The 5,660-nt window shown below is 35.4% G+C and overlaps 1 long non-coding RNA gene across 1 annotated transcript; it reads right to left on the minus strand.

Annotated features, from left to right (window-relative positions):
* Positions 1-2,700: 2,700 nt before the first annotated feature.
* LOC113336740 lies at positions 2,701-4,751 on the minus strand. Its single transcript, XR_003354005.1, has 2 exons — positions 3,248-4,751; positions 2,701-3,110 (listed from the first exon to the last, which is right to left on the minus strand). It is a non-coding gene; the product is annotated as an uncharacterized LOC113336740 (long non-coding RNA).
* Positions 4,752-5,660: the final 909 nt, after the last annotated feature.

Here is a 5,660-nt window from a genome sequence, read left to right on the forward strand (position 1 = left end):
ATGTTAAGGACTGGAATGAGTTCCAAGATTGCTTTTGCTGTCATATCGCTATCTATAATAATCGTGTCAAGTGGTACCTGAAGTTCAAAAACAGAACCGGTCATCTTAGGTCTTCATAACACTTCACAGTTGAATATCTTTCTGCAATACGGTGGGTTCGTTAACTAACCTTGGCATCAGAACACAGTCGAATATATTTCTGCGAACGGTTTCTTCTCCTGGAATTCTCCTCTCATGTAAGTCTTTACCTGTTCTTGGCTCACTGACTCTTCGATAACCTTACAACTGTTACATAAACCAAATCAATCAACCAGTTTTTCTTTTATTATTGTTTGTTTTTATGTAGTTCTAACTTCTATGGTTAAACATTAACTAAGTTCTACAGAATTGAGCTGAAACATTTGCTTAATGAAAGCGTTGAGTAGATGCCAACTGTATTCAATTCTACACAACTGAGCCAACTCTATTCAGTTAAGGACAAAAAAACACAAAAAAATCTAACAAGCCAAAAAATCAAGTTTGAGTAGATGCGAACTCTAAAAAAAAAAAATCAATCATGAACCCTAGAATTTTTTTGATAATTTTTTTCGAAAATTTTATCTCATAAGCAAGATCAAGATGAGATTAATGTAGATCTAAACTCTGACCATGAATCAGAAAAGTGAGACGAGATGAAATCGAAGTTATTAGGTTACCTACATAGAAAATTTTATTTTTCTGAAATTCAATTCAAGATGGATAAGTTAATTTATTTAACTAAAAAATAGATTATACCCATCTTTCGATTCATTTGTTGTCAATGAATCTTCGTTTTATGTTGTTGATTATCTTCATCGAATCTTCTTATTCGATTCAAAACATATCTTCAAGAATTGATGTTGTTGATGGATCTCGTTAAAGATGAAGAGGAAGCAAAACCTAATAAAGTTATGATTCAGACGTCTAGAATGATTAAGTTGTGAGAAGAAGAAAGTTAAAAATCTCAGGAGGGGGAGGAGAGACTTGTTTCTGGAATGGAGAGAATGGGATAGAATGATAAAATCTAAGGTGTTACCTTGCACACGGTTGGTTCCCACACCTGCAATTCAGTTGTTTCCTTGCACACGGTTGGACATTACACGTGGTATGCCGTTGCGAATTGCAACAAGGGTAAAAATTTCGCAACTGCTAAAAGCTGTTGCTAATTTTGTAGTTGTTGCAAAATCTGCGAATTCGCAACTGCGTAAGAGCTGTTGCAAAACTTAGTTGCTAATCCAGAAAAATGGTGTAGTGTCATCCCATGCTAAAGGTTGGTCATCCATTAGGGGAGGTACATCCACGACCTGGACAAAAATATACCAACATTAGTCTAAACGGGGTAACAAAACGAAAACATATACAAAGGTACGGTTGGTAACGAACGAGTATAAACAAACCGGAAAAGTGCTACGGTTTGTAACTTTAATCCTATACAAACCGTAGGAAACCTACGGTTGGTAATTTTCATATTATAACAAACCGTAAGTTCGTCAAAAGAAAACTTAAACACACAGTGCAATTTACGATTGGTCTCGATTTACATCTTATCAACCGTAAATAGTGCAGTAAATACTCCCATGCACATGATGAGTTACGTTTGGTAACTACTGCAGGATATTAGCAACTGTAAGTACCATACGGTTCGTAATGAAACAAATTACACCAACCGTAACTGGTATTATTTCTGGGTTTTCCCCAAAATTTAACCAGTTACGGTTGGTATTTGAAACTTTACATATCATAACATATAGTTACGGTTGGTCACAAGCTCAATTCCAATCGTATGTTCTTCTGAAATTTTTAAAAATTGATTTTTTTACATACTTTAGAGAATTTTGAGCAACAAAAAGCTAATGGGAACTAGTTTAGAAGTATACCTGGTCATTTTCAGTGGTGGGTTCTTCACTTTGTTGGTTAATTTCTTCAATTGGTTGAGATTGACCTTCACTTTGGGTTAAAACATCTACACCATCTAACAAATACTCCATATCAGGATCTCCATCAAAAGGTATGTAGTAATTGTTTTCTCTATCATATAGAGATTCATCCACCTCAAATTTGCAACTGGAATCACTCATTTTGGTTGAGTGAATCAAAATCTAGGGTTTCACAAATATCACATAAGTTTTTCTGTTTCTTCTCCTCTAAACTTTTTTTGTTTTTTAACTCTAAAATTCTGATTTTTGGTTTTGATTTTGAGTTAATATAAGTGAAATTAATCATTAACACTAAACTAGGTTATCAATTATGAGGGTTAATTTATCATTTCCATTTTTTTTTGATAAGGGACACCTTGAATGATCATGTAATGACCCTTTTTGTCCTATTAGAATGCCACCCCTCTAATAAACCATGCAGCCCCTATAATAAGCTTGTTACTGAAGTGATGGTGAATGGGGCTACATCACTATCATCATCAAGCAAAACCAATCGAAGAATTAGATCAAGCCAAAGCTGGAACCTTAACATAATGCAGAATCAAGAAGACGATACTCGACTTCGAAAGAGATGTTTAGTTACATGGAATGAAATTACGGCCACGGATTAAGGTTCGCGGATTAGAAGAAGCGCAAATTGTCACCACAAAAAAGAGAAAGGAAAAAGAGTCGATTCTAAGTAGAAATAGACTGTTTCGAGAAATTTCGAACGGAAAGTGACAGGTGAAACACAGATATCAAGTTCTTACAGATCATATCTATCAGCTTTATTTCAACATCAATGCGTTCAAGAGCAATAGAAGACACTCAGTTCAGATCAGATTCAGGAAATGAAAACTTGGCTCGACATTTACTCTAATTATGTACAATTTTTTTGATTCTAATCTAATTACATATGGGTTGGGAAGAATGAAAAAGAGATCTGTTTTTGTAATCTAAATTCAATTTCTTCTAATCCAACTAAAGCGGAAAAATATACACAAACACATGAGCAAAATTAAGTACTTATCATTCTCCGGATGGTTGATTTCTTAGCTTGCGCATTCGAGCAGCCCATGACATTTTTTCTCCTGAAGCCTGGTTCATGCTTTTCCTCTTTAGTCCTGTTAACTGAGATTGCCAACGGTTTTTCCAGTCACTTCTGTCATCCAATCCCTGCAAACAAACAGAAGCTTATTAGATTAAGAATACATCATCATACATGAGGTATACAAGATAAGATTTAAAAACAACTCTGGATTTTTATACAAGTAAAACACCCAAATTAAAACAGCATAAGTCTAGAACATAACCCAACGATCTGGTGGTGATACATCTGGATGATACTTTCTTGCCAATTGTTTATAAGCTTGTTTAATTTCAACAAAACTTACACCTTCTGGAATACCCAATAGTTGATAATTTGTCTTGGAACCATGGTTTTCAAGCAATAGATTTGGTTTTGGATAATGGGTTTCTACTTGTTGTTGAGAGTGGTTGGTTTTAGCTGTAGACAGAAGCTGCCCCTATTCAGTCGGTTTTAGCTGTGGACAGAAGCTGCCCCTATTCAGTCAGATATTACTCCAGAACTCATTCTTCTTCCTTTTTTTCTTCTTGTTCTTTTTTTTCTCTCGGTTTTATATAATTTTTCTTTTTTTGGCTGCGAGATAAATGAAGATAGCAACGACGACAAGATTTTAAGTAAATTTGGTTGTGAGTGGAGTTTTTGTTTAGATTAAACGGAAATGAGCTGCCAAGAGTGGAGAAACCATTAAAGATGTAATCGCTGATTAGATGTTTAGGATTTGAAAATGGAGCTGAATATAGAGCTGCTTTGCTAATTGTTTTAGTTACAATGTGACCACACAAAATCTGACAACCTTCTGCAAAACTTATCAAAGATGCAATTTGGATGCACAAAGATGAGACATGAATGTATACTAATATTTTTTTGCTCAACATCGGAGAAATGAAACCAAGCGTTCGATAACAAGCTGGGCATTCTTGGTTTCAGGGAAATGTAGATGAAAACCGACTCTATCTTCTTCCCATCCGATTTTCTGATGCAAGGAGACGTTCTACACTGCCGTTTTTGTATATTCGAAGGAGTGGAAGGAACTCGTAAACGACTTCTTCTTGGTTTTCAGAATCCATGAAAATGAAAGAACATGGTGTGGTGCTTTGCAAAAGAAAATGGAGACAACTGGACCAGCAAGCTAGTTTCGTAGAGATGAGAGCACTCAAGTTACATGTATATAGGGAATGAGAACAGAAGAGAAGAGATGGAAACCTGAGCTGACTGTCTTCCTTAAAAGACAGGATTCAAATTTCTTTGGTCTAGTAGTCTTTTAGACTTTTGTATGTCTAAAGTCTTATCATGTGACAGACTAATGTACCAGCAATGTTTTTAAGAGAAGTTTCTTTCTTCCAAATATTACCAAGTAATATGGCTGAACTTCACTTGCGTGTCAAGAACATGGGCACTCAAAAAGCATAAAAACATTTATATTGCTAGTGATATAGCCTTGCTAGCTCCTACAACTGTTTGTCAGAGATGAAGTCCACCGGTACCTTGCAATCCCTCAACAGCTTTATTCCAGCCCTGCTACTTCCCCTTCTGATCGTCAATAGTCTCAATGCTTTCTTTTGAGGTGTTTGTGACCTCCATTTGAAGATGCGCGCTGATTTTCTTTCAATAGTCTTCCCTTTCCTTCTGTAAATCAATGGAGTTGAATCAGAACATATACAAATACACAGAGAGAGGCATATTGGAATATGATGATGCACTGACGAGTTAATCATACACACAGTAGTAAAGGCAAAGTTAACCACCGAAAAAGCATAGGGTAAAACGAAAACAACATATAACACATAGGATTGAATCAAAACTGAAACTGGAATGGATTTGCAAGTACCAATACGAAATTGATTTCAAGTGTTCAACCGAAACAAGAAGAAGAAAATACCTTTCGGGAGTTAACCACTGCCAAACCTACTGACTCATAGGGGTGCGTATTTGCCGATCCGAACCGGCCCCTCCGGTTTTTTGTGGGTGGGTGTCCAAACCGAACATTAATGGACGCTGGACGCGGAAATGGAACCAAACAGCTACATATGCATTTAAGTAGAAATTAATGTTTAATCCCATAGTTGTTAGGCTTTAGACTCTTTAGTCCTAGTTCTAGGAGATCCAAATTTAGCAAATTTGGTACGAGTTAGTCTTTCTATAAACGATTCAGTCCAAAGATATATTTTTTTCATGACAAAAATACCCGTCGACTAAAACAAACACTCGATTGATCTTGAAAAGCCTGTTTCTTCATTTTCAATTCGTGGAAACTGCTCCCCGACCGAAGAAAAAAAAATCAGAAAACTCAATCTCATCGTTCCAGTGAAAGTTCAATCTTCTAACCTAAATATGATTATGAAACAAACACTCGATTGTTCTTGAAAAGCCAAAGTCGTCATCATCAGTTTCTTTTCTTGAAGATTAACTTGAAATTGAGAGGAAATCGATGAATTTCAGCAAACTATTTTGAAGATTTCATCATTGAAAGCGATTTGAAAGATAAGTTATCATTTAATTTGATCGTCAATCGATTTTAGAATTTTTATGGGGTTGAAAAACCTATTTACTCTGATTTCAGTCGGAGTTTTTATTCGCCTAATGATAAGAAATCAGATCTATAATCATCTAAACTTTTTTTTGCTAAATTAATTTTGTTT

The sequence above is a fragment of the Papaver somniferum genome, unplaced genomic scaffold (assembly GCF_003573695.1).
Source record: "Papaver somniferum cultivar HN1 unplaced genomic scaffold, ASM357369v1 unplaced-scaffold_154, whole genome shotgun sequence".
NCBI classification, from domain to species: Eukaryota; Viridiplantae; Streptophyta; class Magnoliopsida; order Ranunculales; family Papaveraceae; genus Papaver; species Papaver somniferum.